At 42.3% G+C, this 24,482-nt stretch overlaps 1 protein-coding gene across 5 annotated transcripts in view; it reads left to right on the top strand.

Annotated features, from left to right (window-relative positions):
- The window catches only part of NOVA1 (NOVA alternative splicing regulator 1), a 195,099-nt gene that overhangs the window by 50,069 nt on the left and 120,548 nt on the right, over nucleotides 1–24,482 (top strand). Inside the window, exons 2-3 of one of the 5 annotated variants that reach the window (XM_068160303.1) lie at nucleotides 22,131–22,215; nucleotides 23,015–23,085. The exons of 3 other annotated variants lie outside the window; for them this stretch is intronic. The gene's annotated coding sequence lies outside the window, so the exon portion shown is untranslated. The remainder of the gene's footprint in view (nucleotides 1–22,130; nucleotides 22,216–23,014; nucleotides 23,086–24,482) is intronic. One more of the 5 variants, XM_068160304.1, reaches the window with a different exon arrangement.

Here is a 24,482-nt window from a genome sequence, read left to right as displayed (position 1 = left end):
GGCATACAGCAGCTGAGCAGGTACAGAAGAAATATTTTGACTTAGCTCTTTAGAATTATTTGTGGGCCTTTTATTGTATATTTTTATTGTAGATCCCTTTCTCCAAGGCCAAATCTTTTGGCAAAAATCTTTGTCTTCTATACCGCTGATAAAGTTTCAGCGATGATTCCAGTTGGAAGTGGGTTGTCCAGCAGGACTTCCAGCAGTCTCATCTCCAGACTCTCCTGAGAGGTTTCTGTGGGTGTTTTGAAGCCCTGGTTTAGTTGATGTACCCAGACACTAGTAGTGAGATGCCAGGGCTTTGTATTTTTACTGAGCTTCTATTTGCTGCCATCAAAGGAATTACTGATTGCACAGTGAAGGGAGGGCTGCTGAGTCCTTTGGAGCCTCTCAGCCTTAGTTTCCATTTGATATTGCTAGTTTATATGTGAGATTAGCACTTAAAATGTGATTAAAATGTGATCCCCTGCACCAGGGGAAGTTTAGGCTTGAGGTGAGGAGAAAGTTCTTCACTGAGAAAGTCATTAGCCATTGAATTGGGCTGCCCAGGGAGGTGGTGGAGTCACCGTCCCTGGAGGTGTTCAAGGGGAGATTGGATGTGGCACTTGGTGCCATGGTTTAGTCATGAGATCTTGGGTGACAGGCTGGACTTGATGATCTTTGAGGTCTCTTCCAACCTTGGTGATTCTGTGATTTCCTTTGATAAAAATACTGTACAACAGCTGTATGCATTCTTCACTTATTTTATTGTTTAATATAAATTCAGTTCATTTTTTTTTCCCTTAACATTTCCTCTCTATTTATATAATAACGGCCCAAGGTTGAGGTCCTAATATGTTTATCATCACACAAGACCCTTTTTAACCTTAATTTACAAACCATGTGTATTTAGGGCGTGAAACATCACAAGGGAAAGATCACATCTCCTGGCAAGTATGTCTTACTCCATATTTTACAGCACCATTACAGTCATCACCAAAATCTCTCATAAACAGAGCTAGAGTGCTAAGGACCCAATGATCCAGTGGACTCTGGTATTTTGTATTTTTCAGGAGCACAGTGGAGCTGAGCTGATCCTGCCAACTTCTTCTCCGTTTTCTTGGACCGTGAAAGAGCTGGCAACCCTGCCTTTTAACACTGACTTCTTTTTAGCTTATTTCTGTAAGCTAGTCATCAAACCCCATGATCAGAGCATCATTTAAATCATTTGTGAGACACTTGTAAGAAGCAGTTAAAAGGACTAGGATTTCAGACACTGAGAGTTATACAGAATTAACCAGGTTGGAAAAGACCTTTAAGATCATCGAGTCCAACCTATCACCCAACACCATCTAATCAAATAAACCATGGCACCAACTGCCTCATCCAGTCTTTTTTTAAACACCTCCAGTGATGGTGACTCCACCACCTCCCTGGGCAGCCCATTCCAAAGGCCAATCTCTCTTTCTATGAAGAACTTACTCCTAACATCCAGTCTAAACCTCCCCTGGCACAGCTTGAGGCTGTGTCCCCTTGTTCTGGTGCTGGTTGCCTGGGAGATGAGAAAACCCCCACCTGGCTGCAGCCTCCCTTCAGGCAGTTGTAGAGAGCAATAAGGTTTCCCCTGAGCCTCCTCTTCTCCAGGTTAAACACCCCCAGCTCCCTCAGCCTCTTCTCACAGGGCTTGTGCTCCCAGCCTCGTTGCCCTTCTCTGGACACATTCAAGAGTCTCAATGTCCTTCTTAAATTGAGGGGCGCAGAACTGGACACAGGACTCAAGGTGTGGCCTAACCAGTGCTGAGTACAGGGGCAGAATGACCTCCCTGCTCTTGCTGGCCACACTATTTCTGATACAGGCCAGGATGGCATTGGCTTTATTGGCCACCTGGGCACACTGCTGGCTCATGTTCAGCCTACTATCAACTAGTACCCCCCAGATCCCTTTCTGCCTGGCTGCTCTCCAGCCACTCTGACCCCAGCCTGTAGCACTGCATGTGGTTGTTGTGGCTAGTGTATAGAACCCTCCATTTAGATGTGTTAAATCTCATACCATTGGATTCTACCCATCTGTCCATCCTGTCAGGATCACTCTGCAGAGCCCTCCTGCTCTCTAACAGATCAACACCTTGTACTTGCATCGATTTTGCACATGTTTCAAAGATCTGACTGTGAGCAGGGGAGAATAAAGACTCAATATTTAAATATCAGTGTTCCAAGACCTCCCCCTTTCAAAAGAACTGTTCACTTAAGGAAAATACTGGGGGTTTGGTTTTGTTTGGTTGGGGTTTGTTGGGGTTTTTTTTGTACAAATAATGGCCTGAAATTGTAAATAAATACCAAAATTATTTTATATTTTCTGTATTTGGTGTTAGTATTTATTTAACTACCACAGATAAGTGCCACTTTAAGTATCTGCATAGTTCATAACTGTGATTTAGCTCACCTTCTTTTGTAAGGTGCATGCAATTAAGGTTTTCCACGCTTCTTGTCTGACACCTGTTTCCCTTAAGATTAATTCTGCATAACTGCATTTATAAGCCATTCTTGTTTGACTGCTGAGAACATTTCATGTGCTGGCAGTAGGAGCTAGTGTCTTATTTTTATGGCTCTGCATTCTTATTCTCTTGCACCAAGTACGGCCTGCAACATCAGTAAAGCCATGACGCCTTTCATGGTGAGGAGTTGTGATTTCACTAGGCAGTGCTGGGCAAGCTGGTGGAATTGAAACAAAGATCATAGAATCAACCAGGTTGGAAAAGACCTCAAAGATCATCACATCCAACCTGTCCCCCAACACCTCATGACTACTAAACCAAGTTTTACTCATTAACTTTCTTCCAACTTTAAAAATCAAACCAATTTTCCATAGCATTCCGCCCGAGCTTGCAAGAGGTTTGCATTTCAGATTAAGTGTCAGTATTTGATTAGTATTGTAAATGCTTGCTCCTCATATACACATAATTACAATGTAACATCAATTATCACAGAATCACAGAATCACCAAGGTTGGAAGAGACCTCAAAGATCATCAAGTCCAACCTGTCACCACAGACCTCATGACTAAACCATGGCTTCAAGTGCCACATCCAATCCCTTTGTGAACACCTCCAGGGATGGTGACTCCACCACCTCCCTGGGCAGCACATTCCAATGGCCAACAACTCTTTCTGTGAAGAAGTTTGTCCACCTCAAGCTTAAACTTCCCCTGGCACAGCTTGAGACTGTGTTCTGGTGCTGGCTGCCTGGGAGAAGAGACCAAACCCCACCTGGCTACAACCTCCCTTCAGGTAGTTGTAGAGGGCAATAAGGTCTCCCTTGAGACTCCTCTTCTGCAGGCTAAGCAACCCCAGCTCCCTCAGCCCCTCCTCACATGACTGTGCTTGAGGCCTTTCCCCAGCCTTGTTGCCCTTCTCTGGACACGTTCAAGTGTCTCAATATCCTTCTAAAATTGAGGAGCCCAGAAGCAGACAGAGTACTCAAGGTGTGGCCTAACCAGTGCTGAGTACAGAGGCAGAATGACTTCCCTGCTCCTACTGGCCACAGTATTTGATGATTTAAGCAAACAAACAACAAACCAAACAACAGTAGCCCCCACACTAAACAAAACCTAACCTGAAACAAAAAAAACCCAATCAAACAACATCCCCCCTGCCAAACCTACATAAACTAATTGATGTTGGGTTTTGGAGGCAATATGGATGGTTTGTGTCAATAAATAGGAGTAAGAACAAAAGTCTCTTCCCCATGTCCACCCCCTTTGTGTTCAAAGTCTTCACCTAATGCAAGCAGACAGTGGGAATATTTGAGAGCCTGAGTTTAGGGAAGCAAGACAGTATAGAGGATCTTCGTGGTCTTTTATTGATGACTTCAAGAAATAAGGTGCAAGCCAGAAGTAATCCCACTGTATGTGAAAGTTCACTTGAATGGTATCTTGGACCTATTTGTTGGTGTTGATTTCTGAGCTTGATTTTTGAGCTATGTGTAGAGTGCTGCCATTCATGTGTTTAGGTGCCTTCTGTCTGAGCAGCATGGTGAGAAATGAGCATGCATCTGCTGATTATTTTCTTGTTTGCTTTCACAGAGGACATGAATGTGTACTTGTGTGTAGTTTTACAGTACAAGCATGCTGGGTCTAGAATAGTGCACTTTCAATTGCTATTGGGTATGACAGATTGATAGTTTTTCAGCAAGCAGCCCTCTTAGATGCAGTTGCATGTGCTGTGTCTTGAATTCTCATTCATACATACATGGATGAATCTAGAAGATAGGATGCAGTTTTAATTTTAGAGTTAGATTTATTATACTGAGAACAGTTCACAGGCTCACAGGATGTCAGGGGTTGGAAGGGACCCAAAGAGATCATTCAGTCCAACACCCCTGCCAGAGCAGGACCATAAAATCTAGCTCAGGTCACACAGGAACACATCCAGACAGAGCCTTGAAAGTCTCCAGAGAAGGAGACTCCACAACCTCTCTGGGCAGCCTGTCCCAGTGCTGTGACCCTTACAGTGAAGAAATTCCCCCTTGTGTTGAGGTGGAACCTCCTGTGCTGCAGCTTCCATCCATTGCTCCTTGTCCTATCCCAGGGAGCAAGTGAGCAGAGCCTGTCCCCTCCCTCCTGACCCCCAGCCCTCAGATATTTATAAACATTTATTAAACTCCCTCTAAGTCTTCTGTTTTCCAGACTAAAAAGCCCCAGGTCCCTCAGGCTCTCCTCATAAGGCAATGCTTCAGTCCCCTCACCATCCTTGTAGCCCAGATGTCCATATCTTTTGTTGTTGTTTGGATACACAAGACTTCACTCTTGTAATGGCTCTGGTTTGTGAACTTAAATTCCTTTTTTCTCCCCCTCAAATAGTTTTCAAAATGAAAAGCAATAGCATGCATTTGTGTGCTGAGCAATGTGAAAAAGTCCAATGTAAAAGCCAAATCTTTGTTTTACCTGTTTTCATACTTTTAAATGATAACACACATCTAGAAAGTGATCACAAGAGGAGGCTCAGGGGAGACCTTATTGCTGTCTACAACTACCTGAAGGGAGTTGTAGCCAGGAGAGGGTTGGTCTCTTCTCCCAGGCAGCCAGCACCAGAACAAGAGGACACAGTCTCAAGCTGTGCCCGGGGAAGTTTAGGCTCAAGGTGAGGAGAAAGTTCTTCCCAGAAAGAGTAATTGGCCACTGGGATGTGCTGCCCAGGGAGGTGGTGGAGTCACCATCCCTGGAGGTACTCAAAAAGGGATTGGATATGGCACTTGAAGCCATGGTTTAGTAGTCATGAGGTCTTGAGTGGCAGGTTGGACTTGATGATCTTTGAGGTCTTTTCCAACTTTATTGCTTCTATGATATATTTGCTTTATGATCTTATTTTACATGCTACTGTGTACTTATTTACTAAAGCACATATTATATGTTTTTAATTCATGCGTGATTTTTTGGTCCCCAGTAGCTGACCTGTAATACTCTGTAGATTTACAGCTAAAAGTAGTCCTGGGTAATTATAACCCCCCAGTATGTTATTGCTTCATCTGTTCAGAATAATAGATAGCTTTAATTTGCTATGAGGACAGAGTTCTTGTATCAGAGTTTCCATTGTGAAAACTGTTTTACAAATGTAGGGTGACAAGGGACAAATCATACAATGACAAGTAACTAACATTTCAGTTAAAAATTCTAGAATTCCAGAACAGAATTAACCAGGTTGGAAAAGACCTTTCAGATCATCAAGACCAACCTATCATCCAACACCATCTAATCAACTAAACCATGGCACCAAGTGCCTCAGCCAGTCTCTTCCTAAACACCTCCAGGGATGGTGACTCCACCACCTCCCTGGACAGCACATTCCAATGGCCAATCTCTCTATGATGAGCTTCTTCCTAACATCCAGCCTAAACCTCCCCTGGCACAGCTTGAGACTCTGTCCTCTTGTTCTGGTGCTGGTTGCCTGGGAGAAGAGACCAATTCCCACCTGGCTACAACCTCCCTTCACAAAGTTGTAGAGAGCAACAAGGTCTCCCCTGAGCCTCCTCTTCTCCAGGCTAAGCAACCCCAGCTCCCTCAGCCTCTCCTCACAGGGCTGTGCTCCAGGCCCCTCCCCAGTTTTGTTGCCCTTCTCTGGACATGTTCCAGCAAGCAGTTGTCGAAACTCTATCCTCAATAGTTCTGCAGACCAAAATCTCTTCAATGCAGCCCGTCAATGAAATGCTGAGCAAGCCCTCTAACTGGTCTCACATCACTTAAAAATCAGCTTAAAAGTTTGAATCCTCTGGGCTGTGTGCTGCATGCTTCTTCATAAAGTGCATGGACTATAGATGGACAGCAATTTGAAGAAGCTTGCTGTTAGGAGAGTCCCCTTGGAGAGTTTCAGAAGCTGTTACACTGCTTAAAATATGAAACCCACTTGTTTCCTTTACAGGAAGAGGATTAAACACAAAAGTCTTTCTGCCAATGTTAATACTATATTCTTAATCTATTATTGATTACATGCAATAACTGCTACTGTTTTATTAGGTGAGTGGTGGAAAACCCAGAAAATCACAGCATAGAGGGAGTGATGAAGTCTTCCTATAGCCAAGGCCACAAGGTGACAATAGAACTGCTGTAGAAGAAGGGAGAACAGCTATAGAAGTCCTTTGCAATATAATTTCTGAATATCACTAAAGGAAGAGGTAGATACAGGACTGAGGATTTGAGAGTAGCACTCTTTTTGCCTCCCTACACACTGCCACTTGTATGTCTGTCCTTCTGAACCTATCTGTATTCTTTGTATATATAATTTCTCATGTTGCTGCCAAATTCTAGCAGTAAGCATGGAATCATAGAATGGGTTGGGTAGGAAGGGACCTTCCAAGGTTGTCTAGGCCAGACCCCCTGCAGTCAGCATAAATCAGGCTGCTCAGAGCCTTGTCATGTCTGACATTGAATATCTCCAGGGATGGGGCCTCAAATACCTCCCTGGGCAACCTGTTCTGGTGTTTCACCACCCTCTTGGTAAAGAACTTGTTCCAAATATGAAGTATTTAAAGTCCCTGCTCCACCTGTAGAGTTACTAAGCAAGACATGAAATGGCAATAAAGCTTACAGTGGGTTCAAAAGTGGCAATAATCATTGCTCATTGCTATGTCAGAAACTCATATGCAGAAATTTTAGTAAACTGCCTTTATCTTAAGGCTGTCTGGGCATAGTATCATAGAAGGACAGAACTGTTAGGGTTAAAAGTGATGTCAAGGATCCTCTAGTTCCAACCCCCTTGTCATGGGCAGGGACACCTCACACTGGATCAGGTTGCTCACAGCCACATCCAGCCTGGCCTTAAAAACCTCCAGGGAGGAGGCTTCTACCACCTCCCTGGGCAACCTGTTCCAGTCTCTCACCACCCTCATGAAAAACTTCTTCCTTACATCCAATCTGAATCTACCCATTTCTAGTTTTGTTCCATTCCTCCTAGTCCTATCACTCCCTGACATCCTAAAAAGTCCCTCCCCATATTTCTTGTAGCCCCTTTCAGATACTGGAAGGCCACAATTAGGTCTCCTCAGATCCTTCTCTTCTCCAGACTGAACAGCCCAAACTCCCTCCCTTATATATTAATAAACATATTCCTCATTTTGTGGAAAGTTACCTGAGAACATGGCATTTTAGTGTAAATACTTGGTTTAGATGCTTGAATTGCCGCTGATTTTGAGCTAAATTACCTCAATGTCTGTACTGGTATTTACAGGAATGAAGATGTGGCCCGAAATAACCTTGCCTTAATCAAAGCAGTGTAAGGTGGAAGTGGTAGTCAGATAAATGAAGCAGGGACAGGATCTCTGAGACTTAACTTTAAAATTTTATCTGAGTTCATCTAGGATAAACCATCAGACTTCCACTTGATCTATTGATTAGATGGTGTTGGGTGATAGGTTGGACTTGATGATCTCAAAGATCTTTTCCAGCCTGGTTAATTCTGTATTCTAGTTCTATATTCTGAATTCTCATGTGCTAACTGGAATACTTCTGCTCTCTACCCAGTGGTTAACTGTTGGCTTAGATCTTATTGCAGTCATCGGCCATTAAAAACAGGACTGGAAATTACCACTTGAGGCTATTCATTACATAGCCTAAATAGCTGCTGCTTCTGAAGTTGCTGAGGAAGTAATGTAGGATAATTGTTCTAAAGTGGACTATCTTGAGTGGTGACAAACCTTAGAGTTCTTACCTCTTGTGTTACTCTGTACCTTTTAGAATAAAATAGAATTAACCAGGTTGGAAAAGACCTTTGAGATCATCGAGGCCAACCTATCATCCAACACCATCTAATCAACTAAACCATGGCACCAAGTGCCTCATCCAGGCTCTTTTAAACACCTCCAGGGATGGTGACTCCAGCACCTCCCTGGGCAGCACATTCCAGTGGCCAATTACTCTTTCTGGGAAGAACTTTCTCCTCATCTCCAGCCTAAAAATCTACTCTTTGTAAGCCACAATGTGAAAGATTAGGTGTAAGGGAGCACTAGATGACCAGGTAATATAGTACTTTTAGATTTTAAGAGCACAATTAGAGTCTGAGTGTCTTAAAATGTTATGAATAAGACTTATTTCAAAGTGTATTGAACTACCAGTAGGCTTGATAAAAAAAATCATTTGCAGTATATGCTCAAGTTTCTAAACGTTGTACATAGAATGGTTTGGGCAGGAAGGGACCTCCAGAGGTCATCTAGTCTAACCTACCTGCAGCGAGCAGGGACATGCTCCACAGATCAGGCTGTTGAGAGCCTTGTCAAGCCTGACCTGGAACATCTCCAGGCATGGGGCCCCAACTACCTCCCTGGGCAGCCTGTGTCAGTGTTCTACCATCCTCATGGTAAAGAACCTGTTCTGAACATCCAATCTAAATCTGTTGCTCTTTCATTTTAAACCATGGCTCCTCATCCTACCTCTACAGGCCTCTGTAAAGTGTCCCTCTCCATCCTTCTTGTAGGCCCCCTTCAGGTACTGGCAGGCTTCTATTAGGTCTCCCCAGAGCCTTCACCAGGCTGAACAGCCCCAGCTCCCTCAGTGTGTCACAGTATCACCAAGGTTGGAAGAGTCCTCAAAGATCATTGAGTCCAACTTGTCACCACAGACCTCTTGACTAGACCATGGCACCAAAGTGCCATGTCCAATCCTTTCTTGAACACCTCCAGGGACGGTGACTCCACCACCTCCCTTGGAGGAGAGGTATTCCAGCCCCCAATCATGTATGCATCTTATATATTACATATGTTACTGAGGAAGGGTTTCAGTCATAATTTCAAGCTGCATAAAAGGGACTTATATTAAACAAAATAAGAGTTTTGATGATGTCTCTAGCACTTGAATAAGGTATTTTTAAGCACCTCTCCTTTATGCAACAGTGATGTGTTAATTGATACAAGATCTGTGCCTTCAAAATGTTGTATAGTTAAGAATTAATATTGGGTTTGCCTCAAATTAGTTCAATTGTTGACCAAATCTGTTTTACAGGTGTAAATTGCAGAGATTAAAATGAAAATAAAAGCTTTCAAAATGAAGTTATTAACTGCTTGCAAATTGACTCATTCAACATGCTATGTTTTTATGTCCTGAATTAAAAGTAACATTGGTGAGGTTGTCCTTCAGAGAGTTGCAATACAGTATTTGATTGTCAGCTGCAGCTTCCATTGTTAGCCTGAGTAACAAGATCATAATTAACTTGCATATAATCATTGGCTGATAAACTTAGCAGCTCCTCTCTGATTCATTTGTGTGTGTGTGTGTGTGTGATTACTCACAATTTGTAGCCTTGAGAAGCAAAGAACTTCATACTTAGGACAATACTTAATTGTCAGGAGTAGTTCAAGGTATTCTGATTTCTCCATTCTGCTTTGACAGTGTCCTTGCATCTGGTTAGAAGTAGCAGTGTTCAGTCTCAAATGACCAAATTGTTGCTTGGCGCTGGAGCTTGCCTGTGGCTGTCCAAATTAATGACCAGCAGTTGGATGTTGTGTGTGGAAGTTATATAAACACCAGATAAGCCAATTAAGAAGATAGGAGTGGGTTTCAGTTTAGAGCAAGTAGAACCATACAATCATAGAATTGTCAGGGTTGGAAGGGACCTCAAGGATCAGCCAGTTCCAACCCCTCTGCCATGGGCAGGGACACCTCACACTAGATCAGGTTGCTCACAGCCACATCCAGCCTGGCCTTCAAAACCTCCAGGGATGAGGCTTCCACCACCTTCCTGGGCAATCTGTTCCAGTGTCTCTCCACCCTCATGGTGAAAAACTTCTTCCTAACATCCAGTCTGAATCTACCCATTTCTAGTTTGTTTTTTCCATTCCCCCCAGTCCTATCATTACCTGACACTTCAGTACTTCATTTAACAGTACATAACAGGAAAATCTTGAGAGCTATTTCAGCTTCAATTCCAACAAGGTCAGCTCCTATATATGCTGGACTAAATTCACAATGTGATAAAATAGTGAACTTGGTTTTAGTAGGCAGAGGTTGAGAGTTTCTTGTGGGTAGTAGAAAATAATAGGAGTCCAAGAACTTGGCAAGCCTTCTGTTTTATTGCAATGTATGTACAGGAGAGCTGTAAACAAATATAGCCAAAGATATATTATGTTAAGTAACACACAATCATTAGAAGCTGAAACCACCACAGTTTAACTCTTTGATAGAAGATCAGCATGCTTTCCTGAGGGCAGGCTGAGGGAGCTGGGGTTGTTTAGCCTAGAGCAGAGAAGGCTCTGGGGGGTGTTAAACTTGAGATAGGTGATAGGGCTGTATCAAAAGATGTATGACCAACAGGATGGGGGGTGGGGGGGTGATTCCACCCCTCTGCTCTGATGAGACCCCACCTGCAGTACTGTGTCCAGTTCTGGTGTCCCTGGCATAAGAGGGACATCAAACTGCTGGAGTGGGTCCATAGGAGGGCCATGACAATGATCAGAGGTCTGGAGCACGTCCCTTATGAGAGCAGGCTGAGAGAGTTGGGGCTGTTCAGCCAGGAGAAAAGAATGATCCAGGGAGACCTTACAGCGGCCTTCCAGTACTTGAAGGGGACCTACAAGAAAGATGGGAAGGGCCTTTTTACAAAGGCTCATAGAAAGAGAAGGATTGGGCTGAAGCTTTAGTAGGGCAGATTTAGATTAGATATGGGAAATTCTTTACAGTGAGGGTGATGAGGCACTGGAACAGGTTGCCCAGGGAAGTCATGAATGCTCCCTCCCTCAAGGTGTTCAAGGCCAGGTTGGATGAGGTCTTGAGTGGCCTGAGCTAGTGAAGAGTCTCCTTGCCCATGGCATGGGGTGGATTGGAACTAGATGATCTTTAATGTCCCTTCTAACCTAAACTATTGTATAAATCTATGAATCTAATCAATTTTTTATAAAGTCCATACATTCAGCTGTTGTTAGAGTAGAGGCTGAGAGGTTGCTTAGCTTGGAGAAGAGGAGGCTCAGAGGACACCTTATTGCTGTCTACAACTACCTGTAGTCAGGTGGGGATTGGTCTCTTCTCCCAGGCAACCAGCACCAGAACAAGAGGACACAGTCTCAAGCTGTGCCAGGGGAGGTTTAGGCTGGATGTTAGGAAGAAATTCTTCATAGAAAGAGAGATTGGCCATTGGAATGTGCTGCCCGGGGAGGTGGTGGAGTTACCATCATTGGAGGTGTTTAGGAAGAGACTGGATGGGGCACTTGGTGCCATGGTTTAGTTGATTAGATGGTGTTGGGTGATAGGTTGGACTTGATGATCTTGAAGGTCTTTTCCAACCCGGTTAATTCTGCGCCTATTCTATTTCTATTCTCTTTCTATTCTATCCCTATCCTATCCTATCCTATCCTATCCTATCCTATCCTATCCTATCCTATCCTATCCTATCCTATCCTATCCTATCCTATCCTATCCTATCCTAAACTCAGAATTTCCTAGATTTCTCTACCATTAGGGAAGATTGAAGTGCAGTTGCCAGCAAGTGAAACTCTAATTTTCAGGTATCTGAGTTAGATACATCTTTGGCACTAATTTAAACAAGAAAGTCTGAGTCTTGTCCTGCTCGCTTCACCTTAACAGCACCCTCCAATCAAGAAATAAATCAAAGCTCTTCCCACCATCCCCCAAATAGGATGACTTCCTAAGCTTATTGTCCTGTGAGTTGTAGACTGTTTCTGGTTGGTCAAAGGCTCTTCCCAGCATCCCCCAAATAGGATGACTTCCTAAGCTTATTGTCCTGTGAGTTGTAGACTGTTTCTGGTTGGTTCAGTAGTATATAAGTAGCCAGTAGCTATCACTAGGAAACAAACAAAAAGAAAGACTACAAAAGCTGTTTCTGGGTCCTCACGTTAAAAGCAGCAGCATTTTAGTATGGCAGTAATGTGCTTCTGCTTCTTAAAGCTCTCTCATTTCTGAACACTGTAGTCTGTGTAGTGATATGCTAAATTTAGTGTAGTTGTCATTCTTAATTGTCATCTTTACAGACATTTTCCCCCCTTCATTTTTATCTTAGTTATGAGTTTCATAAGGATTCAGTACTGACTTCAGATATACTTTGCCAGAAAGTCACTGTCCTGGTTTCAGCTGGGCTTGAGACAATTTTCCCCCCTAGTAGCTAGAAAAGTGCTGTGCTTTGGATTCAGTATGGGATTTATTATGAGAAGAATGCTGATAATACATTGATGTTTTCTAGTTGTTGATAAGAAATCAAGGACTCTGCAACTTCCCACATCTTGGTAGCACGCAGGTCCCCCAGGAGCTGTGAGAGAGCATAACCAGAACAATAGACCTGAAGTGGACAGTGCAATATTCCATATCATACAGTGTCCTGCTCAGCAGTTAGGTGAGGGATAGATGGGAAGCTGGGGTTTTCTCTCTCTCTCTTCTGGGATTGTGGTTGCAGGATTTCCTCCTCCAGGATCGAGCTGGGGCTTGGTTAGTGGGTGATGAGCATTTGCACTGCGCATTGCTTATTTGTATCATCTGTTATTACTACTATTATAACTGTGGTTTTAATTTTATTGCCATTATTAAACTGTTCTTATCTTGACCCAAGAGTTGCATCTATTTTTCCCCCCCCTTTCTTCAAATGTCTTCCCCATCCCTGTGGGAGGAGAGGAGGAGTAAGCAGGAAGCTGCTTGTTGCCAGGCATTAAACCATGACAGTCACTATTTTACTGGGAAGCATTTAGGAATAGAATGGAATGGAATGGAATGGAATGGAATGGAATGGAATGGAATAGAATAGAATAGAATAGAATAGAATTAACCAGGATGGAAAAGACCTTTGAGATCGTTGAGTCCAACCTATTATCCAACACCATCTAATCAACTAAACCATGGCATCCAGTCTCTTCCTAAACACCTCCAGTGATGGTGACTCCACCACCTCCCTGGGCAGCACATTCCAATGGGCAATCACTCTTTCTATGAAGAATTTCTTCCTCACATCCAGCCTAGCCTCTCTTTGTTTAACAAATATAATGAAAGAGTAAATAAAAATTGTTGTGGAACACCAGAGAGCAGAGGACTATGTCACCAAGTCCTGGTTTAGGCAAAAAACCCCTTATGAGGCTTTAAAGTTCTTCCTGTTGCCACCCTGCTAAACTATGTTTCAACTTGGGTTTAGGGCTGGGCAGCAGCTCTGTTTGTTTTGTATTTGCATCTGCCCCAGACACATTTTGGTTGATTCTCTGCCTTTGTTCTGCACTGTGCATTCTCTGGGATATGCTATGGACTACAATCTTTTTCTGTCCCAAAGCAGATGAAAGCTTTATGGTCTAACAATAAATAGACATCATAAAAATGGCAAGGTTCTGTCTTCTGCATATGATATGGACTTAATGGGAATCATATCAGTTCTTGATTTTGTTACTGGAATAGCTTTTAAACTGGAGTACAAGCCCTTCTTACTGTGTAAAGCAGCTGTTGGAGGACCAGAATGTTGAAGTAGAGTGAAAAAGCAACTTCTGTTTTAGTACTCAATTAAATGTTTCTTTGCTCTTGTTTAGAATATACTAATGTGAATGAGAATAAGAGTGTTAGCGTTTGCTTTCCTCCAGATCTTCAATATATGTTTGTGTGTTGGAAGACTTAGAAATATATAATCCTGGGCTGCATCAAGAGAAGCAGGTGAAGGGAGGTGATTCTCCCCATCTCCACCACTCTGGTAGGACCCCACCTGGAGTACTGTGTCCAATTCTGGAGCCTCTGTTACAGGAAGGGTTTGAAGGTGCTGGAATGTGTCCAGAGAAGGGCCATAAGGATGATTACAGGGCTGGAGCTCCTCTCCTATGAGGACAGACTGAGAAAGTTGGGGCTGTTCAGTCTGGAGAGGAGAAGGCTCCCAGGAGACCTAATTGTAACCTCCCAGTATCTGAAGGGGGCTACAAGAAAGCTGGGGAGGGACTTTTTAGGGTGTCAGGGAGTGATAGGACTAGGGAGAATGGAGCAAAACTGGAAGTGGATAGATTCAGATTGGGTGTTAGGAAGAAGTACCTCCCCATGAAGGTGGTGAGACACTGGCACAGGTTGCCCAGGGAGGTGGTGGAAGCCTCATCCCTGGAGGTTTTTCAAGCCAGGCTGGATGTGGCTGTGAGCAACCTGCTGTAGTATGAGGTGTCCCTGCCCATGGCAGGGGGTTTGGAAGTAGATGATCCTAGAGGACCCTTCTGACCCTAACAATTCTGTGATTTTATAACCACTAGTATTTCTAACTCCATGCAGAAGACAGCGATGCAATACTAAAGAGAAAACTGTTATTGCTGTATCTTTAAAAGCATATTTTTGCAGCACTGCTACGAATCTAGCTCCACAGCATGCAGTGTCTCAGTGAGGTTATCCTGTCAGAGTAATGTGGTAGAATGAAACTGCTTTTTAAATAAATTATTGTCAAGACACAGTGTTGATTTCTAAGGCAGATAAAAGAAAATGAGCATGCTGGTTGTGTGTCTTGGCTTCTGGAAGAGCAGGGTAGTTGCTCTTTGTGTAAACAGATTTTATGCTTCCAAAACATGAGCAGAAGTTTGAAACTCACTTACTACTGTACAAGGTTCTACTTCTAACTAAAGATAACTAACTTGTCTAATTGAGTTTTAGCTAATTATGCAATTTAGCTAATCTAATTTTGCAGTGAAACAAATGTAGTTGTTTAACTTAGGGAGTTTGTTTTGCAAAAGGTTTACTGAAATGGCTTTTCAAAATTGTGTGACATTGCCTCCAGACATTTGTGTTTGTATGTAAAGTAGGAGCTCCTTTGCAAACTAAATGCCTTTGAGTATGTTCCCACTTGGATCTGTAGATTATTGGCTAACTGAGGGGTTTGGAACACAAGCCCTATGAGGAGAGGCTGAGGGAGCTGGGGTTGCTTAGCCTGGAGAAGAGGAGACTCAGGGGTGACCTTATTGCTCTCTACAACTACCTGAAGGGAGGTTGTAGCCAAGTGGATGTTGGTCTCTTCTCCCAGGCAGCCAGCGCCAGAACAAGAGGACACAGTCTCAGGCTGCACCAGGGGAGGTTTAGACTGGATGTTAGGAAGAAGTTCTACACAGAGAGAGTGATTGCCCATTGGAATGGGCTGCCTGAGGAGGTGGTGGAGTCAGCATCATTGGAGGTGTTTAGGAGGAGACTTGATAGGGTGCTTGGTGCCATGGGTTAGTTGTTTAGGTGGGTTGGATTGGTTGATAGGTTGGATGCGATGATCTTGAAGGTCTCTTCCAACCTGGTCTGGTCTGGTCTGGTCTGGTCTGGTCTGGTCTATTCTATTCTATTCTATTCTATTCTATTCTATTCTATTCTATTCTATTCATTCACAAAGTGAAGCACTTTCTGTTGAGTTCTGTTTTAGTTAAGAAAAATCTAAGTGCTACAAGTAACTCAGGGGCAGTAATTCCCCCCCTGTTTTCTAATCATTTATGTAGCAGTCAGACTAAATAATTTCTAATGTATGTGGACCTTGTCTTCTGTAAACTGTTTTCTTCTATTTTGGTTTTAGTAGTTGAGAAACAGGAAATACTGCACAATTGTTCCTCTTTATTACTGAAGTAGAAAGTAAATGTGGGAAGAAAAATCAGCATGACTAAAAAATGTTTGGAACACACTTGTATCCTTTGTACTGAACTGTGCTGCTGCAAAAAGCAAACAAACAAAAGCCAATGCACTTGAACTGCTACTACTCCATGGCTGTGAATATTTGCATTGTCCCCATCATGAGGACACAAAGCTGTTGGATTGAGGCCAGGGGAGAGGAGGGCCACAAAGATGATCCAAGGGCAGAAACACCTCTGCTAGGAGGATAGGCTGAAGGAGCTGGGATTGTTCAGCTTGGAGAAGAGAAGACACTGGGGGAACCTTAGAGCTGCCTTCCAGTACTTGAAAGGATCCTACAGGAAGGCTGCAGAGGGACTTTTCGTCAGGGTGTCTAGCAATAGGACGAGGGGGAATGGTTTTAGGCTGAGGGTGAGTAGGTTTAGACTGGATCTTAGGAAAGAGTTCTTCATTTCAAGGGTGGTGAGACTCTGGAATAGGCTGCCCAGGGTTGTTGTGGATGCTTCCTCCCTGGAGGTGTTCAAGGCCAGATTGGATGAGGCCTTGAGCAGCTCAGTCTAGTTGTGAGGTATCCCTCCCCATGGCAAGGAGTTTGGAGGAGATGATCTCTAAAGTCCCTTCCAGCCTAAAGCTTTCTATGCTGCTATTCTTTAGTACATTTCAGTCCAGCAGTTGAACTCTGAAGAGGGAATGCTTTGGCTGTGAAGTCACTGATGTTAAGGAACTCATCTGAAACATGACTTCAGGAACACCAAAACACATATAGGCTGCCAATTCTTTTTTTGGTAGATTAATGAGTTGAAGTTGGTGATTTTGTGTATGCTCATTGAACACTGTTCCAAAAAAAATAGCAGTTACAGACAACATCCTTCTACTTTCTGCCTTTCAAACTCTTCCTTCTGCTCTTCATGACTAGTGTATGTCCTTACAGGATGAACAATGTATGTTTATGTCCTCTCTCTTACCTAACTTCTTTCCAGGTGTACTGGATTCCTAGTGTGAATTTTAGACTCTAAAAAGCAGTCAAATGAAAGACATTAAAATGAAGTTCTCAGTGTAGATATTGACCCTTTCCAGAGCTGGAACTTCTCTAGGTGTGGTACTGTGAAGGTGACCTCCACATTAGCAAGAATTGCCATGGATTTTGCTCTCAAAAATCTGGAGTAAAAACAACTCTGAAGTCTTTCTTAACATGAAAAAAAAAATCAGGAGTGAAATAAGGACTGTAGATTGTATATCTTTGCTACTCAACAGGATTTTCCTTTTAATTTAAGATAAACATTGCCAAAGAGATGAGCAGTCTTCTGTTCTCAAATACCTGATGCCAACTGCAAAAACAGCAATATGTTCGCTTCTGCAAGCCCATGATGAGCATGGGAAAATCAAACCAAACCCCCTCTGTTAAATATCTTTGGATTTTTGTGTGTGCTGTGATATGCTACATAGCATTATTTTGTGTTGTGAAAGTATATGCTAAAGTACAGGCTCCATAACCCATAAAGCACATCCACTCATTTGTGGAACAATGGGAAATGTGGGAGTATTCCAAAACTGTCAGAGAATGTAGCAATTCTGCTTGTATGTGTGTATATATATATATATATATATATATATTCCTTTTAATACATAAGGAATAGATTCTTTTAACCTCTGAATGGAAATTTACTCCTAATAAAAATAAGAGCTTCAGTCTCTTGTAAAATGATGGAAGGGATGCAGAACCTGACAAGCCTAAGACAAAATTCTGTGGCTGTGTGTAGAAAAGAGAGAAACCCAAGAGGTAAAGTTGAAAATAGTTGTATTGTTGCAGTATAATATATAAATTGGTCCCTTTGTTTATGACATTCAACTTGTTCATTGGAAGAACAAATGTAATTTTTCTATAGAAATATTTTTCTTGGTACCTGTTAGGTCATAATCACCTGCTCTAGTGTGAGGTGTCCCTGCCCAGAGCAGGGGGATTGGAACTGGCTGAGCCTTGAGGTGCCATCCACCCCTAACAATTCTGTGATTCTATAAAGTATTGGGAATAAATCCATGAGTACTCAAATATAGATTGGTCTCTGCTCCCAGGCAACCAGCACCAGAACAAGAGGACACAGTCTCAGGCTGTGCCAGGGGAGGTTTAGGCTGGAGGTTAGGAGGAAGTTTTACACAGAGAGAGTGATTGCCCATTGGAATGGGCTGCCCAGGGAGGTGGTGGAGTCACCATCACTGGAGGTGTTCAGGCAGAGACTTGATAGGGTGCTTGGTGCCATGGTTTAGTTGATTAGGTGGTGTTGGATGATAGGTTGGACATGATGATCTTGAAGGTCACTTCCAACCTGGTCTATTCTATTCTATTCTATTCTATTCTATTCTATTCTATTCTATTCTATTCTATTCTATTCTATTCTATTCTATTCTTTCTATATTTAAACTCCTATCTAAGAAATGGAGTAGCTGTAGTACTGTGCTGCTTGTATTTGTTTAAGTATTTATTTGGTTCACTGAAAGATTTACATTTATCAGTACTTTCACCTCAAATTTGTGTCCACTTTAATAGTGAAGAAAAAAAATGTGAGCAAAATGTTGCAGTGTCAAATATTTACTTATAGTTCCATATTCTTTTGGCATCAAATTTCTCCAAAAGAACTGTATTTAAGTGCAGTATTTTCATTGAATCATAGAATCAGCCAGGTTGGAAAAGACCTCTGAGATCATCAAGTCCAAACTATTACCTAACACCTCCTGACAACTAAACCATGGCTCCAAGTGCCACATCCATCCTTTTTGAACAGCTCCAGTGATAGTGACTCCACCACCTCCCTGAGCAGTACATTCCAATGGCGAATGACTCTCTCAGTGAAGAACTTTCTCCTCACCTCAAGCCTAAACTTCCCCTGGCACAGCTTGAGATTGTGTCCTCTTGTTCTGGTGCTGGTTGCCTGGGAGAAGAGATCAACCCCCATGTGTCTACAACCTCCTTTTGGGTAGTTGTAGAGAGCAATAGGTCTCCCCTGAGCCTCCTCTTCTCCAGGCTAAACACCCCCAGCTCCCTCATCCTCTCCTCATAGGGCTGTGCTCCCAGCCTCGTTGCCCCTCTCTGGACACATTCAAGTGTCTCAATGTCCTTCTTAAATTGAGGGGCCCAGAACTGGACACAGTACACAAGGTGTTGATTCTTCCTTAAGAGTAGCTTTATTATGATGATGAGTAACCACCCTTAATATAGCACATCCATTTGATGCATTTAGTAATGTATTTGGCACTGAGTAGGCAGTGCTCCATCACAGACTATAACCATGCTTCTAAATAAACACTTAAGATGATGGAGTTGCACTTGGTAATATAGGTGACCCAGCTCAGAATTACAATATCTGCAGAATTAGGAAGACAGTCTTTCAGTGTCAAGATATAAAGCCAGGTAAGGTAACTAGACATCCATCAACTTGAAGGCATTTTAAATGAATGGTAAATCTACATTAAAAACATTAGGACTATTTTAAATTCTTTCTGAAAGTCTTGATAGGAGCATTTCTAAGCTAAGCTTTACAGAGTGGCTAATGTCTAGGGTGAAGCAAACTATGGACTTCATCATAGTACTTATTATTTTTGTGTTGTTTTTTTAATGAATAAAGAGGGGTTTGGAGCACAAGCCCTATGAGGAGAGGCTGAGGGAGCTGGGGTCGCTTAGCCGGGAGAAGACGAGGCTCAGGGGAGACCTTATTGCTCTCTACAACTACCTGAAGGGAGGTTGTAGCCAGGTGGGGGTTGGTCTCTTCTCCCAGGCAATCTGTGACAGAACAAGAGGACACAGTCTCAAACTGTGCCAGGGGAGGTTTAGGCTGGTTGTTAGGAAGAAATTCTTCACAGAGAGAGTGATTGCCCATTGGAATAGGCTGCCCGGGGAGGAAGCAGAGTCGCCATCACTGGAGGTGTTTAGGAAGAGACTTGATGGGGTGCTTGGTGCCATGGGTTAGTTGATTAGGTGGTGTTGGGTGATAGGTTGGACATGATGATCTCGAAGGTCTCTCCCAACCTGGTCTATTCTATTCTATTCTATTCTATTCTATTCTATTCTATTCTATTCTATTCTATTCTATTCATAATGCTGAGCTGTTACTGCTTTTCTTCTTCCAATAATAAAAAAGTAAGGATTTTTTTTTTCTATTGAGTCACTCAAGTTGTGGAACAAATACATACCTATGTAATACATACACTCACAGCTAACCTGAATTATTTTGTGTATGCAATCAGACCTAAGAAGAAAATGTGCATGTTACTTGCAATTTCTGAGGAGGCTTTTTGCCTTTACTGTTAAAACCAGAGCTGTCCAAAAAGCCACTGCTGGCATGGAAGAAGTCTTTAGCCTTCAGAAAAGGATATGTTCCTTTCAGGACAGATTTCAAGAGAGATTTCGCTTTTACCTACATGCTTTGCTGAAGAATAAGTAAAGCTACATCATTTTACCCATTTTCTTGATATATGAATTACTGTGAGTTTTCTGAATATTTTCCTTTTCTTTATATATAAAAAAGCCAACCCCAAAATCTCAATTTCTATTGCATTTACAGCACTAGCATTTCTGTATGGATTTAATGTTTGGAGAGGTGCTATAGAATCATAGAATCAACCAGGTTGGAAAAGACCTCAGGGATCAACAGTTCCAACCTATTACCTAGTACTTAACACCTCATGACAACTAAACCATGCCTTCAAGTGCCACATCCAGTCCTTTTATGAACACCTCCAGTGATGGTAACTCCACCACCTCCCTGGGCAGCACATTCCAATGGCCAATTACTCTTTCTGTGAAGAGCTCTTTGCCATCTCTTGCAAAGTTTTGGAACTTGAAGAAGCATTTGGTCAAGCTACTGATGTTCACATTTAATAAGAAGTTTTACTGAAACAGACAATAAAGACATCTACAGATTCAAGTTTTCAGATACACATCTGAAAACTGTTCTGATTTCTCTTTCCCACGTTTGTCAAGGATATTTTGGAGAGCTTTTAAAGGCAATCACATTCCACTGTGGAACCTAGTTTTAGCATGAATGTCTACTCATGGCAACTCAAACTTTTTAATCTCTCTTTATTTTCATTAATGCATTAATCCTCTGCACCACTTTTGTAGTGGATGACCAGTTAGCAAGATGAAAGGAGCAGAGTCCTCTGGTGGTCTTCATCTAGTTCAAGAATGCATTAGCAGATAACAAATCTTCACTGAGCAGGAATATTGTTGGTATATTGGTTAAAAACAAAGGTGGCATGTTTTTTTTCCCCAAACAAGTGCAACATTGGAGTTTTCCTGGTATTCACTAGGTGCAAAGCACATTAGTCAGTACATTCATAACAACTTTAGGTCTTTCACACTTGAGAATTACAGAATCAACAGGTTGGAAACGACCTCAGAGATCATCAAGTCCAACCTATTGCCTAATACCTAACACCTCATGACAACTAACCCATGGCTTCAAATGCCACATCCAATCCTTTGAATGCCTCCCAGGGACAGTGACTCCACCACCTCCCTGGGCAGCACATTCATGTGGCCAATCACTCTTTCTGTGAAGAACTTTCTCCTCACCTTGGGCCTAAAGTTCCCCAGGCACAGCTTGAGACTGCGTCCTCTTGTTCTGGTGCTAGTTGCCTGGGAGAAGAGGACAACCACCACCTGGCTACAACCTCCCTTCAGGTAGTTGTAGAGAGCAATAAGGTCTCCCCTGAGCCTCCTCTTCTCCAGGCTAAGAAACCCCAGCTCCCTCAGCCTCTCCTCACAGGGCTGTGCTCCAAACCCCTACCCAGCTTTATTGCCCTTCTCTGGACACCTTCCAGCAACTCAGCATCTTTCCTAAACTGAGTGGCCCAGAACTGTTCACAGTGCTCAAGGTGTGACCTAACCAGTGCTGAGTACAGGGGCAGAATGACTTCCCTGCTCCTGCTGGCCACTTTATTCCTGATGCAGGCCAGGATGCCATTGGCCTTCTTGGACACCTGGCCAATTCAAATCAGACATACTTGTTAAGGAAGCATCAACATATGAGGTCTTCTAGTCAAGACATAGGCCTGAAAAAGAAAAAGCAGATACTTCAGTTTCAGAAATCTGCAGAGCAGTGACATGGCATTCCATTCAATTTTTTACCAGATATCACAGACTGGAAATGTGAGCTTTGGCTGATACTGCTGGGAAGGAGAGTGCGGCAGGCAGCTGTAATTCCCATCCTGTAAAGGTACTGATACTTAAAAGTCTCTGTAGTCCAAATTGGTACACAAAAGTACTAAACTGTTGAATTTGGACCTTAAATCTATTTTTCAAAGTTCATTTTCTGCCAACCATTCCTAGGTGCTTTGTGGATACGCTTGCAATATGGATACACTTAGAATACGTTTTAAGATATGAGTAAGGAGAAGGTACTTTGGAGTTGCTTGCAGATTGCTTCCTGAAATACAGGAACCTGACATACAGGCAGCAGTGTGTGGAATGCAGTTCCAGTGCATCCCTAGGGTTTAACTTAAGCAAGAGGTTTCTGGAGTCAGTGGTATCCAAGTGATTTAAGCTAGAGGAACATTTTATTCCATGAACTTGCAAGTTTGGTTGCTCCAAATCGAAGGTAACTCTCCTGATTGATTTTTTGTTCTGCCTTAGTAAATGTCACTCAATTTTGAGTCCTACTTATTCTTCATGAAAAGAAAAAAGGGAAAAACTAAAGAAGAGATTTTCTAGTTTGATCTTCTTACTGAAAGGTATTTCAGTGCAGGGCATTCATTTACCATATCTTGTTAACATTAGGTTTGTCTGCAGTACTGTAATGATTATAATTACGGATCCTACAGGGAAGAGTCATAACCAAAACAAAGTAAATTTATTTGTGGAATAAGATTTTCTTTTTCTTGTATTTCTCCTCTTTTTTTTTTTTGTTTGGGTTTTTTTTTAATGTTATGCTCTTAAGGAATCAAAGCCTAGAGAGTAACTGAACATGACCATGACTCCATCTACTGTAAAACCCATTCCGTTTTATATATTTTCAGGGAGTATGGAGTGGCACAGGAAGGAAATGGCATATCGCTGGAAAGTTGCTCTAATTCAGCACAGGATTCTTGTGAGAAACTCCTTCTAATATTACATCATCCTATCCTGTTTTTCACAGTTTGCAGTCTGATTCCTTCATTGATTTCCCTTTTTTATTTTAATGCCACTTTTGTTCATATTAGCAACCCCCATTCAAATAAACTTAGCGCATTAAACAGGCTTCCATCGGTGTTAGCAGTGCACATCTGAGAGCATGACAATCTAGTACTGTGCATTTTGTCATACTATGTTATGTGAGGGCTTATGGGTTCCCTAATAAAAACAAACAAAACCCAATTTTTTCCTCTTTTAATAAGGTTTTTGCTATTTCTTAGCATCGCATTTCAGCAGGCAAACAAAAAGCCTCAGCTGCTTTCACTCCAGTGAGTGTTTCTGACCGCAATGTGAGTAGCACTTCAGCAGAGAAAAAAAACCAACAGTGACCTTGCAAAATGCAATTAAAAGAACATGGAGAAAAAGGCAATTCAGAACTCACTGTAATTAACAGCAAGGGTTGTTTTTCTTTTGTCTTTCTGTTTTCTTTTTGCCTGAGCTTGTTGACTCTTAAGTTGTGATTGCCTCTCAGACTTAGTTTGTAGCTCGAAGGAGAGTGCTTCTCTTTTTCCTGTTCTGCAGGGTGAAAGGGAGAGCCTGGAAGATATTTTGTGTTTATGGACGCTGACTAAAGGTCAGCAGTGACAGTAACAAAGCACATGTTTCCAGGTATGACAGCAAACTCATTCTGTGAAACTCCCCAGAGTGTGAAAAATTAAGGTTAGGTTTTGATGATAGATTTAGAAGCAGCATACATAACATGAAGATGTCACTGCATTCCCCACCCCCCCCCCCCCCATTTGCAATCTCCTTTAATAAAGTGTTTTTTTCTCCTCTAAGTTATTTTGTGTCTGACAAACATAAGCCTGCATTTCTTCTTTATTTTTTTTCCCTGCATTTTGAATGCATTTTGTACAAAGCAATCCCATAAATGGTGTACACCAATACTGAGTTAGTCCTATCTTCCTCGTCCATTTCAGCATTCGTTCTGTTAGTTAGTGATTTCCTCTTGTTAAAACTGTATCACTCTGCTGTTTCTTGCTCCCTCTCTCTGTTCTTCCTGAATCACACATCTATGCAAACTCTTCATGCTCATTTCAGTTACTGAGTATGACACTGTGGTCATGATCAACTACAAGAACCTGTTACCCATTTGTGACGATGTCCACAAATATCTTGTATTACCTGGTAGCTTGCCTGCCATCATCTCATTTCAGTCTGTGTGCCAGATTTACTTCCTAAAATTCTTTGTGTACTTGATACCAGTGATCTTACATGCAGATTTGGTCAGGTTGGTGGTTTTTGTTTCTTGCAATGATTCATCCTCTCCCTGATTCCCAGGACATCTTGTCTTGACTGTGCTCATCTTCTTAC

This window comes from Melanerpes formicivorus, unplaced genomic scaffold (assembly GCF_026170545.1).
Source record: "Melanerpes formicivorus ecotype bairdi unplaced genomic scaffold, bMelFor1.0.p_v2 SCAF_49, whole genome shotgun sequence".
Classification (NCBI taxonomy): Eukaryota; Metazoa; Chordata; class Aves; order Piciformes; family Picidae; genus Melanerpes; species Melanerpes formicivorus.
Note: the sequence above shows the minus strand (reverse complement) of the source record. Positions and strands in the feature narration are given on the sequence as shown.